The 14,472-nt window shown below is 42.3% G+C and overlaps 1 long non-coding RNA gene across 7 annotated transcripts; it reads left to right on the forward strand.

Moving 5' to 3' along the window:
- The first annotated feature begins 297 nt into the window (after nt 1–297).
- Nucleotides 298–4,836, forward strand: LOC119341566. 7 transcript variants are annotated; one of them, XR_005165173.1, is made up of 7 exons: nt 298–914; nt 1,039–1,401; nt 1,487–1,580; nt 1,755–1,882; nt 2,021–2,102; nt 2,195–3,697; nt 4,301–4,836. It is a non-coding gene; the product is annotated as an uncharacterized LOC119341566 (long non-coding RNA). The 7 variants fall into 7 exon arrangements; XR_005165178.1 differs by having other exon boundaries at nt 1,039–1,882; nt 2,195–2,437; nt 2,898–3,697; XR_005165174.1 differs by having other exon boundaries at nt 1,039–1,107; nt 1,244–1,882.
- The last annotated feature ends 9,636 nt before the right edge of the window (nt 4,837–14,472 follow it).

Consider the following 14,472-nt stretch of genomic DNA (forward strand, 5'->3'; position numbering starts at 1 on the left):
TTCGGACGGAAACTAATCTGTTACAAAGGGATTCCATTTTTTTGAACTTATTTGAACTCCAGACTTTTTGTTTGTTCAAAATGCACCATTCATCAACCCTCTCTGACTTCATTTGGTATTTTTCATGCCTGTACTGATTTTTTTGAGCTAAATGACCCTTAAATTGAAAAGCACTACAAATGAACTCTGAAAAGGTTGAAAGTTGGCATGGTATCATCATTTCACCCACATAGCATTGAACATATAAAGGATGAGCCAATACGCCCAACTAGCGCCAGTGGCCACGTCTCCTTTTATTCGCGCTATGAACAGTGCACGCGCGCTAGCCTACCGAGAGCCTCCTCTCTTCCCCAATCTGCCGCCTCCTCTTCTCCTCCTCTCCAATCCGCCGCCTCCTCTTCTCTTCCTCCTCATCCTCTCCTCCCCAATCCTCCGCCTCCTCTTCTCCTCTCCAATCCGTCGCCTCCTCTTCTCCTCCTCCCCAATCCGTTAGCCCTCACCACCATGAAGCCACAAGGGGGGAGGGGACTGCGCCACCACAGGGGGAGGGGACTGCGTCGCCGCTGGAAGAAAATAGGAAGAGGAGGTGGTGCGGGGGAGACCAGCGGCAGCGACGGCACATCGACGTACTCGACAAGGAAGCGAGCCAGAGCGCGGGCTGCTGTGAGCGTTGCGTCGCCTGGGAGCCACCATGGAGCAGGTGCTCTTCTCCTCCCCAATCCGTGAGGAGGCCGGCGTTGGGGGAAGGAGCATCCATGGTGTGGAGGAGGCGACCGGAGAGGGATGGATCTGGCCGGCACAGATTGCCTCCACTGCCTTCTTTTTGGGCTGCAACGGTGGACGTTTTCTCACCTTGTGCTCCCTGTCCGGCGATCTTCGTCTGCTTGCTCGTCCTTGCTGTCCTCACTACATCGGTATGTCTGCCTCTTCTACGTCATTAGTGCCAAGGTTCACACCTTTCTCACATCAGTTGTCATTTGGACAGCTCCTTTCAATCTTGATGAACTACAAATAATTTTATTTATTTGGATATGCTAGATGGTTGATGACAAGCAAGAATCATGATTTTGCCGATATACGTATCTACAACATGAGTTGCCATGAAAGGTATCTTTTCATCCAGCTCATTTACTTGTTTGGTTTTTATCAGGTGATGAAGTTGACAGACCTCTTATTTTATTGAGATGTATGGTTATGCCTAGAGTTGCAGTTTCAACATTACAATCAACATTAAAATGCACAGGCACTGGACCAATGGCACTTGCTTGGCCCTTGACTAGACATGAGTTGCTTTCTCTTTTGTGGTGACTGCCAAAGAACAAATCTCTTTGTTTCTACAAATATGTGATGCTTTCTATAGCAGGCAAGATGTCTGAAGGAATGCACAAAAGGGAATAGGATGTGAGTGCGTACTAATGTTATTATATTCTGTATCAACTATGTTCGCTCGTATGAACTAAGAATTGTATCTACTATATTGAGATAGAGAGTGCTTATTCTACACCCCAGCTTGCTAGATGGTAATGTTCAGAACCTGTTTTGGGACTCAAGGGCATGTGAGCAAGGGGAGCATTCTGTGAGTAAGAACCCTGTCATAGATGGATAATTTATGATTATGGCATCTTTTGTCTTGACAGTCGACCATTTTATTTGTAGAGATATTTGATCCTCACGGTATTCTTAGGTTTCTACAGAATTTACAAGACATAATAGAGCATGCTCTTTCCTTTTCTGCCTATGACATATGCTTTTAGATTTGGAGGTGGGCTGTTGAAGTAGCTATACACTGACCTCACACGTAAGCGATGCTAAGGATCTTTCAACACTATCAGATGCTCATTACTAAACTGATGGCTCAAGTCTGACGAAATCTATACAAAGTGTAGGTGTAATGAATTAGTTCAGTAATGCCTTTAGTAGCCATACCTTTTTCTTCCATCAGTTCATCTTTATAATGTATTGTTTATAACATGTCAATCAAAGCCTAATCTTGAAATTTCCCCATTTCCCATTTTGATAGGGGTAGCTTGTCTGTTGTACCGCTGAAGCTTATTGGAAACATACTAACTGTCCAACAGTAACGAACTTCAGGCTCGTGAATGGTAAGACATGAAAAGCTCATGAACAAGTAATTCATTATAGATTGATCGTTGAAAGGTTCTTTGGGATCCATTGATGTTTATTATAAGCTTAGATTTCAGGCTGTTTGCCGCCGCTGGAAGAAAATAGGAAGAGGAGGTGGCACGGGGGAGACCAGCGGCAGCGACGGCGCATCGACATGCTCGACAAGGAGGCGAGCCAGAGCGCGGGCTGCTGTGAGCGCTGCGTCGCCTGGGAGCCACCGTTGAACAGGTGCTCTTCTCATCTCCAATCCGTGAGTCATCACCACCAAGAAGCAACGGGGGGACTCCACCGCCGCTTACCTCCACCCGCCTCAGTTTGTTTTTCTCTCCTCCCCTGCTGCTACTTCCTCGTTTCTCTCAAATGAGTATCTCTGTCTCCTCTTATCATTGCCTTTTTTTGATTGTATTGAAATTGATTCAAAAGAATATCAGTTCGTGTGCTGCCAGTTAGATCGATCTATTCATTGTGGTTGATTTAGTTTTTAGGATCTGCCGCCCCCCCCCCCCTTTTTTTCATTTTTGCGACACACAACATGTTTCATGATGAGACTCATCAATTATCTTTTCATATTTTGATAGTACTATATTATTTACTTTGTGCAACTTTAGTTACCTGTAAGATGCAATCCACACCTTCAAATATTTGTGTTTCTGGGTGCTCTGTCTTTGACCATAAAATCATGAAAGTTTGTTAATAACTTAGAAGGATATGCTTCCGGTAATGTGTTTCACGCATATTATGTACTATTAGTGTGTGAACAATATTTTTCATAGGCTATACTTGCAAGTAAATTTGCTCGTCAGGACCATTCGAAGGCCAAGGCCACAGCTTACCGCGCACTGCAGGTATGGTTCCTTTTTTCTATAAATCTTTTTTTGTCACCTTAGTAAAGAACTGTTCATTTTGCATCTCGGATTGATCTTGGGGCTTCTCCTGGACCTACTTCTTGGAGTTGGCCTCCATACAGGTTCTAGATTATTTACAGAAACCCACGGTGTACTGCATCATATCTACGTGGCAACACCGGTACAGTTACAGTGTGCTGAATCATAAGAGTACTGCAACTCTGAATCTTGAAATGTTAATAGTTACGTTCTTATGATTTTCTTGCAGTTCCTGGTACTTGCGAGTATACCCCTAAAAAATTAGTACTTGAGAGTATGACAATCTTTTCTTATGTTTGATTCCCTCAAGGCAATCTCTTGAACTAAGCAGAGTTATGTTTCCTATGTACAGTTTGTTGCTCTCACTCAATCAATCAACGCTTTAAGTTTTGTTTTCAACGGTGTCAATTGACCATAGTGTTGCATGAAGCTTTATCTTTGATCCTTACCATAATATTGCTTTGTTGAACCATCTCCGAGCGTATGGACCTGGTTCTTTTTCGGTACAACTTTCTCTGTCTTTACATGTTTATTTAAATCATTTACGTTTCCTTTCCAGTTGCAGTGTTGGAGGATATATCCTCCGCCATGAATGGACACTGTGAGATGGCACGGCTCACTGATGAGGCAAGTGGCCGAGGTGAGATTAGGAAGAGACAGCGGCACTAACTTACTTGACAAGCTCACAGGTAAAAAAGTGTGGTTTGAAGTGTTTTCCAATTTCTGTGGCTTTCCTTGTTAAATGTATAAAAAGAAATAAGAAAATCATACTAAATGTGGAGCTTCATCTCATGTACATCTATAGCAATGATAATCTTAAATTTCTTTTGCGCTGATAGGTTTTCACTCATCAGAAATTTAGAATATAGCCTCCAACCACCATACAAAGACTGATATGTCACTTCGGTTGGTTGTTTTATTTTTCTCTGTTGTAGAATAGGAATGAGACATGTGCATATATTTCCGTTGTGTACCAGTCACTCAGTAAGGTCTAACTTCTTGAATGATTTGCATTATTGGATCCAGAGATGTATTGCCATCTTCTGTTCTTGAAGAACTGAATCTATTTTACATTTGTGTGGAGAACAAAATTGTTGTTGAGATTATTAGCAAAAGATCTTTCTCAACGTTGCAAGTGCTTGAGCTGCATTGTAAGGCTCCAAGAAAATTTTATTGACAATTTTAGTAGCTTCATTTTCAAGTTTCTGCATGACATCTCATACAATTCATGCACTCTACACATTTTGGAAATTCATGAATACTGATTTTCCTCCATTTGGTTCTTTTCCAAGGATTCTTCGCCGTTTCAATAATATCCGGTGACAAGGGGTATTACGAGTTTGATCCGCAGTTTCATCAGGACCTTGATCAACAAGGAAAGCATTTGCTTGTTGACCATATCTTTTACTTGTTTTGAAGGATTATACTATCATGTTGTTGTCCGTGTTGGTTACCATGTCGTACCTTTCTTTGCAATATCCATGTTTAGCTTTGTTTAACATGGCTAGGAGTTGCTTGCTGTATAATAAATGCTTAAGTTGACGATAAGGTGATGTTTTGCCTTGGCCTTTTGTTCTAATCATTCGTTGTTATTATCACAAATCATTTCATCATTTTTTGGCTTCATTCTTTCCTTCCTGCTCGCGGCAGGTGCAAGACTCGGGCAACGGGCAGGTACAAGACTCGGGCAACGGTTAATGGACAAGCACTATATACACAATGCATCTCTACTAATATAACTTACTTTATAAAGCCATCAATGTATGCTATTATCAAATGATTTGAATATTTTATTTTAAGCTATCGTGTAATGGAATATAAGTATCCATTAACTTGGTTCTAAATCAGTCTAATATGCATGGTTTGAATGCTCGGCTTGCTCTCCCTTTTTGCGTGATATGAATATTTTCTATTAAGCTATCATGTAATGTTATGCAAGTATTTATTAAGTTGGTTTAAATCAATCTCATATGCATGATTTTAATACTTGGCTCGCTCTTGCTTTTTACGCCATGGGGGCAACGGGTCATCTAGCATATGCACTATTGCAAGAGCTCTTTATATAACTTAGCATTTGTATAGATGCCTACCAAGACTTCTGTGTTTATCATCCTTTTGGATGTTATGTAATCCCCTAAGACCCTCTTGTGCATTTAACTGTCGGTTATTTGCTGCTTAGACTACTGTGCGGTATGCTTTTGAAACAGCCACAATGAAAGAAATATATGCTTTCATTTTGTTTTTACATATTTTAATACACACTCTATCAATACTTGGCATGCACTCGTCCTTTGCGCCATTGGCGCAACGGGTCATCTAGTGTGCTAAAAAGTTGAGAGGGTTACGACAAAAACTGGATGCACTTCGTGTACAAAATAAACAATCTCTTTGGAAGTATCAGGGTTTCGAACAAAAACTCATTTGCTACAAAGGAATTTCATTTGTTCACATGTAACTGCAGTGATATTCTAGATCAAAGGCATCATCATAATAGTTGTTGATAGAAAGTCTTCACTTTCTCTTCACTTGTGTCCTTTGCTTATTGCATCGTGACCATGGATAATCTTCATCGTTTAACGGGGTGCTTGGATCAGCCTTGACTTTGAAGGGAGGAATTTCATGAAACTTTTCATAATCTTCAAACATGTCTGTCTTGCCCTTCAATCCCACGATGTCTCTTTTTCCTGAAAGAACTATGTGGTGCTTTGGCTCATCGTTTGATGTATCCGCTTCCTTATCTTTTCATTTTCTCGATTTGATAGACATGTCCTTCACATAGAAAACCTACACCACATCATTGGCTAGGACAAATGGTTCATCTGTGTACCCCAGATTGTTCAGATCCACTGTAGTCATTCCGTACTATGGGTCTACCTGTACCCCGCCTCCTGACAGATTGACCCATTTGCACTTAAACAAAGGGACCTTAACATCATATCCATAGTCAAGTTCCCATATGTCCACTATGTAACCATAATATGTGTCCTTTCCCCTCTTGGTTGCTGCATCAAAGATGACACCACTGTTTTGGTTGGTGCTCTTTTGATCTTGGGCGATCGTGTAAAATGTATTCTCATTTATCTCGTACCTTTTGTAAGTCATTACAGTCGAAGATGGTTCCCTCGCCAACGAGTACAGGTCATCAGAGAGACAGTGTTGTCACACCTGACACGTGTTTGGAACCAACTGCCGAAACTCCTGTTGTGTTCACATGTAATCCAGTCGTCACACTGGTCCGGATGTTTGGAGCATAGAATATTCTTGTGTTCATCGACATACGGGGTCACCAAGGTAGAATTATGCAGAACTGTGTAGTGTGCTTGAGACCAAGAATGCCTATCCCTACATATTATTGAGTACCCTCCTAGCGTGCCTTTTCCACCCAGTCTCCCCTCATACCGCGATTGAGGGAGACCTATCTTCTTACGGTCAGGAATGAAGTCAACACAAAACCCAATGACATCCTCTGTTTAATGGCCCATGGAGGTTCTTCCTTCTACCCTAGCACGGATACGAACATATTTCTTTAGGACTCCCATGAACCTCTCAAAGGGGAACATATCATGTAGAAATACAGGGCCCAGAACGACAATCTCGTCGACTAGATAAACTAGGACGTGCGTCATGATATTGAAGAAGGATGGTGGGAACACCAGCTCAAAACTGACAAGACATTGCGCCACATCACTCCTTAACCTTGGTAGGATTTCTGGATCGATCACCTTCTGAGAGATTGCATTGAGGAATGAGCATAGCTTCACAATGGCTAATCGGACGTTTTCCGATAGAAGCCCCCTCAATGCAACCGGAAGTAGTTGCATCATAATCACGTGGCAGTCCTAAGACTTTAGGTTTTGGAACTTTTTTCTGTGCCATGTTTATTATTCCCTTTATATTCAACGAGTAGCTAGACGGAACCTTCATACTGAGCAGGCATTCAAAGAAGATTTCCTTCTCTTTTTTGGTAAGAGCGTAGCTGGCGGGACCTTCATACTGCTTTCGAGGCATGTCGTCTTTTTCGTGCAAACGTTGCAGGTCCTCCCGTGCCTCCGGTGTATCTTTTGTCTTCCCATGCACGCCCAAGAAGCCTAGCAGGTTCATGCAAAGGTTCTTCGTTACGTGCATCACGTCGATTGAAGAGCGGACCTCTAGGTCTTTCTAGTAGGGTAGGTCCCAAAATATAGATTTCTTCTTCCACATGGGTGCGCGTCGCTCAGCGTCATTCAGAACAGATAGTCCGCCAAGACCCTTTCTGAAGATTACTTTTAAATCATTGACCATAGCAAGTACGTGATCACCGGTACGCATGGCAGGCTTCTTTCGGTGATCTGCCTTGCCTTTGAAATGCTTGCCTTTCTTTCGACATTGATGGTTGGTCGGAAGAAATAGATGATGCCCCAGGTACACATTCTTCCTGCATTTGTCCAGGTATATACTTTCGGTGTCATCTAAACAGTGCGTGCATGCGTGGTATCCCTTCTTTGTCTGTCCTGAAAGGTTACTGAGAGCAGGCCAATCATTGATGGTGACAAACAGCAACGCATGCAGGTCAAATTCCTCCTGTTTGTGTTCATCCCACGCACGTACACCATTTCCGATCCATAGTTGTAAAAGTTCTTCAACTAATGGCCTTATGTACACATCAATGTCTTTGCCAGGTTGCTTAGGGCCTTGGATGAGAACTGGCATCATAATGAACTTCCGCTTCATGCACAGCCAAGGAGGAAGGTTATAGATACATGGAGTCACTACTAGGGAAAATCCTAGAAGCAGCGCGGGTTTTAGGCCTATCAGTAGCGCGGGCAGGAGCGCTACTGATAAGGCGCTACAGCTAAAGCTTAGGAGTAGCATGCCTAGACCCACGCTACTGCTAAATTAACTTAGTAGTAGCGCTTCTCCAGAGGAGCACTCCTGGTAATTAGTAGTAGCGCTTCCCCTTGCCCGCGCTACTACTATTATTTAGTATTATTTTTTTATTTCATGTTGTATTCATACACCTTTACACAAGTTTTCATACAATAGGAATTTAGAGATTGTTTTTACATCATAATGAGTTATTACATCACGGGGTGAAAGAACCGTGGACTAGTTTCAAGTGGATGTCCATCCACTTGAAACTAATACACGGTTCTTTCACCTAATGATATAATAATATCATCATCATCATATCATTAACAACTTATCATCATAATACATTATTGTCATATAACACCTCCTCAAGATCATCGTTTTCATCAATGACATCACATAGCAAATTGGTCACTAGTCGTAATCACAAGTACTCCTCATTATCAACTCTAACACATTACCACATAATAAACATATTGTACCTCATAGGACCTACTACATTCTATTAAGACCTACTACATTTTCTAAGGTAAAATAGCAAACAACAAGATAGCCCCTGACTATCCATTATGAAGAATGGAGATTAGCCTGTCTCCAATTCTTGCCTTTCGCTGAATGTTACTTCCAAGAACCTCCTTGCTAATGTCCATACATTTCTTCCATTCTTTGATGAACATGTGTTCACCAATTTTAGAAATCCGATATGCACAAGTGAGCTCCCTAGATTTACCTGCCAGTATGTTCAGAATTGTAAGGCGACCATTCAGATACATCAGATGAGGCACACAATCCATTGGGAGTTTCTGTTGAAAAACATAGTAATAATTTCATAGTTAGCAATTATGTACTAGTTCTAGAAGTATGCAAAAGATGCATGGATATCGTAATAGTAAAAAATCTTACCAGGGTATCTCCAGAGAAGTTACCGTGGTTCAACTCGTGCACTAGTGGCACGTATTCACCATAATTTGGAGGAGTTCGATAATAGTTATTGTAATCCTCAAGAAGAGTACAAAATGCGATCAGATGATTTTTCTCCTTATAAGTTAATTCGGAGCCATCGGTGTAGTGGGTTTTGTCTACCATCTTCCACACAGTCTTTGAATAATCAAAATAAGCTGTCAATGGAAATAAGCTGTCAACTATTTTGAAATAAACAATATAAATTAGTTAATAACTATGTTTGAGAAACTCACATAGCGGTACGATCGGAAGCGTATCAACAAGGACCCAAATGTCCATATTGTCTTGCTCGATGTCAGGATCACCAAGATCCATGGTGACAATCATACCCTCATAAAAACCATATATTTTCCAAAGTGCTTCCCAATTTTGGCAACCAAAATGGGTTACGCTCTGAGCATTGCACAGATTTACTTCAAAATCCATATCATGATGGGTCCTTAGGTGTATTTTCTTTGTTTCAAAATTTTCATGGTCTTCAAAACCCATCCTCTTCAAGACATAGCGTCTTGCATGGCATGCGATAAGCTAGTCGAATTATAAAAGATGAAAATTAGATGTTGAAATAGTTGAAGTCATGCTTAATTATGAAAAGAACACTTGTCATTGTTGCGTATCGTTTCAACATCGAAGGTCTCCTTGAGCTTAATGTTGAAGCGTCGATCTTCGTCCAGCTCAACGAACCTGTCGCACATACCTCGATCATCGTGGCACCAGTTGCACTCCCCCGGGAGACTGTCGTCGTCCGAGTACGACATTTCCTACATTCATAATTCAAAGATTAAGCTTGTACAATTAAATATATGTACTAAAAAACCTAAATTAGATCATTATTTTTTGAGAAAATCTAGGCCACTCGATATTTCCTACATATTCTAGCACAAGTCATGCGAGAATTCACGGAAAAATCCGGCATGAGCTTTGCTAAAAAGACATATCGAGCGCCTGAAATTTGCCGGAACGGAAATTAATCAACACTCCGGCAAAACATAGGCCACTCGGAGGTGTAAAATGAACATGAACGGCCACTTAGGCAACCACATATCCTATTTGAGCAACACAAGATATACATGGATACTTGGCTGGTCTCACCTCGATGTCGGAGGGGATCGGTGACAGGGACGACGACGGGGATGATGGAGGGGCTCCTTGATTTCTGCAAAAGCAAATACCGTATAAGTTATCACTAATACATCGTGAATAATTGCTTAAACTAAAAAATAATAACAAATATGACATGCTAAACTAGTTTTATTAATTCAACTAGTTCTTACTAAATATAAACTTACTATAAATAGAAAAAAAACTTGTTCTTTCTAAAAATAAAGTAGTTCAACTAGTTATATTAATTATCTTACTAAAAATACATTATTTCTATTAATTCAACTAGTTCAACTAGTTTATTAATTTACTTACTAAACTAGTTCAACTACAACTAAAGTAGTTCAACTACAACTACTATTAATCATACTGCCCTAGTTAACTAGTACCATCACTACTAGTAATTAACATCTACAGCTACCAAAAATCATTATCTATGAACCCTAAATTAACATCTACTACTACTAAACAACATCTAGTACTAACTAAGCAGAGAGAAAGGGGTGGGGGGAGACGGAGAGGTAGGGGCGGCGAGGGTGGGATCGGGATCGGGAGGCGGCGGTGTTGGGTGGGCTCGGGTGGCGGCGGTGAGGTCGAGGGCGGTGGGAGGAGGGCTGCCAGTGGAGGAGGGAGGAGGGGCGGCCGCAGGCGGAGGGAGGAGGGCGGCGGCGGAGGAGGGAGGGGCGGCCGCAGGCGGAGGGAGGATGTGCGAGGAGGAGGGAGGAGGGATGGAAGGAGGGGAGTATCTTGGCGGCGGACGGACGAAGGCGGCGGCGGCGGCGATGCACGACGACGTTATCGGCGCGCGGGCGAGAGTGAGAGTGTGAGTGAGAGAGAGGGTCGGTCGTGCGCGTGGGGGTAAGGTAGGGATAGTTGTAGCACGTTTGCCAAAACGCACTACAGCTAATCTGAATAGCGGTAGCGATGTGCATTGTTACGCGCTACTGCTAAGTTGGACTACCAGTAGCGCTTTGCAGATAAAGCGCTACTACTAAGTATAAGTATACAAAAATACATCAATGCAAAAATACATTAGCCATCAATGATCTTTTTGTGTACAATCTGAATTGTCAATATGAGTCCTCTCCGGTAGGAACCGGAGAGGACTCATATTGCGGCCACAAATTTTACACATAGAGTTCAGTGAAGACCAACTGGTTGTGATAGTTTCAGAAGTAACATATTTAAGGTGGTAAACACCCTATTCGCGGAGCGAGGTGGGACTAAACTTGTGGGCTGATCTTAGTAGTATTGATTTTCTTCGAAGCGCGCTGCTGCTAACTTCTATAGCAGTAGCACGGTTCAGTATAGGGCGCTACTGCTATAACTAGCTGGGGGGCGAGGTCATGGCAATTAGAGCAGTAGCGCGGTTTGGTGTGGACGCGCTACTGCTATTTTCCTTTCAGCAGCGCGTTTTACTATCACGCGCTGCTGCTAAATAGCAGTAGCGTCGTATTTTAAGGAGCGCTGCTAGTAAGATTCTGTGTATAGGCTTTTCCCTAGTAGTGAGTCATGGGCCAGGTGCTGTGATTGCTGCTCTAATCCTCAAAAGGATTAATGTCATCCGCGCTTAAACCAAACCATACGTTCCTTGCGTCACCTACAAACTCCTCCCAGTACTTTCTCTAGATTTTTCTCCACTGCGACCCATCAGTAGGTGCTCTTAACTTCCCGCCTTTCTTACGGTCCTCTCTGTGCCATCGCATCAATTTGGCATGCTCTTTGTTCCTGAATAGGCATTTCAACCATGGTATTATAGGAGCATACTACATCACCTTGGCAGGAACCCTCTTCCTGGGGCGCTCGCCGTCAACATCACCAAGGTCATCTCCTCTGATATTATACCGCAATGCACATCATACCGGGCATGCATTCAAATCCTCGTACGCACCACGGTACAGGATGCAGTCATTAGGGCATGCATGTATCTTCTGCATCTCCAATCCTAGAGGGCATACAACCTTGTTTGCTGCATACGTACTACTGGGCAATTCGTTATCCTTTGGAAGCTTCTTCTTCATTATTTTCAGTAGCTTCTCAAATCCTTTGTCAGGCACACCATTCTTCCACTGCAGCAATTCCAGTACGGTACCGAGCTTTGTGTTACCATCTTCGCAATTGGGGTACAAACTTTTTTTGTGATCCTCTAATATGCGATTGAACTTCAGCTTCTCCTTTTGACTTTCGCACTATCTCCTTGCATCAACAATGACCATGCGGAGATCATCATCGGGCACATCGCCTGGTTCCTCTTGATCTTCAACAACTTCCCCCGTTACAGCATCACCATATTCAGGGGGCACATAGTTGTCATTGTCCTCTTCTTCTTCATTGTCTTCCATCATAACCCCTATTTCTCTGTGCTTGGTCCAAACATTATAGTGTGTCATGAAACCCTTATAAAGCAGGTGGGTGTGAAGGGTTTTCGAGTCAGAGTAAGACTTCGTATTTCCACATATAGGGCATGGACAACACATAAAACCATTCTGCTTGTTTGCCTCAGCCACTTCGAGAAAATTATGCACGCCCTTAATGTACTCGGAGGTCTGCCTGTCACCGTACATCCATTGTCGGTTCATCTGCGTGCATTATATATAATTAAGTGTGTCAAAAACTATTACAGAACATCATGAATAGATAATTAAGTGACCAAATTAATAGAAGTTCATCATCACATTAAAACCAAAGTACATACATAGTTCTCATTGAACAACATAGAGCTCTCGAGAGCATCTAATTAATTAAACCATACATTGAAACTATGTAAAACATTTAAATGCAAAAACAAATGTGATCATAATCGCAACCAAGGTAACAATTGATTCAACGGCATAATGATACCAAGCCTCGGTATGAATGGCATATTTTCTAATCTTTCTAATCTTCAAGCGCATTGCACCCATCTTGATCTTGTAATCACCGATGACATCTGCAACATGCAACTCCAATATCATCTTCTCCTCCTCATTTTTTTTATTTTTTTTTCAAGAAATTGTTTTCTTCTTCAACTAAATTTAACCTCTCGGCAATAGGGTCGGTTGGAATTTCTGGTTCACATACCTCCTAGATAAATAAAATTTATGTCACGTTGGTCGGCATAATTGCCACAAACAATAAATAAACCAAATAGTTATAAAAGATAACATATACCACATCCGAATCATAGACAGGACGAGGGCCGACGGGGGCGGATACCAAAACCATCGCACTATATAATAAGAAGCAATAATAAAAGTAAGAAAATTATACAAGTATCTATCTAAACATACAAGTAAGAATTTTTTTTCCTTTCAGAAAAAATATAAGAACAAGAGACTCGACACGGTGGTGCCGGCGACGAGATCGGCGGGTGATCGACGGCGGTGAAGACGGGGACGGGACGTGACGGACCACTAAACCTAGACAAATATTGAGGAAAATGGAGCTTGGAGGTCGAGCTTGGAGAGGAGAAAGGTTAAGTAGTGTGGCTCAGGCGTTCCATCGAACACCTCATGTGCATAGGAGGTGAGCTAGAGAACCACAAAGCCCTCCCCTCGCCGGTGAGAAAAAACAGAGCAGTATGGAGTGCTTTGCTCGCCGGCGAGGGGGTATATATAGGCACATCATTGGTGTCGGTTGGTGGCTTGAACCGGGACCAAAGGTCCCGATTCAAGCCACCAACCGGGACCAATGATGATGGGCCAGAAGCGAGGCCCATTGGTCCCGGTTCGTCCCACCAACCGGGACCAAAGGTGCTAGACGAACTGGGACTAATGCCCCGACGAGGCCCGGCAGGCCCCCTGGCCTCACGAACCGAGACGAATGCCCCCGTGGATTCCGGTTCATGACTGAACCGGGACTAATGGGCTTATCTGGCCTGAACCAAAGCCCTATTTTCTACTAGTGTAATTTCGTTTAGCAAGACATTGCTCAATGCTATAGTGCACTATTTTTTTTCTTGGATTAAACACACTTACAGTTATATCACGGACTCAACAATATCACAATTGGGCACTAGGCGTTATCGTAGCGCAAGGACATGTTAACGTACACATTAGTGCATCTCTGGACACTATGTTTATTCTCTAAGTCAAGAAGTGATCGTACAAGCTAGAATTTCAAAATTTTGACTTTCACAGTTCTATGATAGGACTTCCATACAATAGCACAGATCTGTATTGTCAACATGTAAGATGTTTATAAGTGAAGTTCGTCCTCCTCACAATAGTTTGTCGTTATTTCCTTGTCAGTTATTATTAGCATTTATTTGCATCTGATTTTATTTGTACTTTCCAATTTTTGCTATAGCTGGCCATTTTCCTTTTTTGAAATGGAGGAGGACCCCCGGCCTCTGCATCTATACGATGCATGCAGTCACTTTATTAATTATTCACACAAGACTTTACAAAGTGATACAACAGTAAGATTAAAGCCACCGTCTAGGCAACATCTATCTTTACTCCTATCCAATTGATGAAGGGATGCTGATAGTCTGGGCCTAATACCAAACAGACCTCGCAGCCAAACCTAACATCTAAGATCTGAGGTCCCATCTAGGACGCCTGCCGGGTAT

This window comes from Triticum dicoccoides, chromosome 7B (genome assembly GCF_002162155.2).
Source record: "Triticum dicoccoides isolate Atlit2015 ecotype Zavitan chromosome 7B, WEW_v2.0, whole genome shotgun sequence".
Lineage (NCBI taxonomy): Eukaryota > Viridiplantae > Streptophyta > Magnoliopsida > Poales > Poaceae > Triticum > Triticum dicoccoides.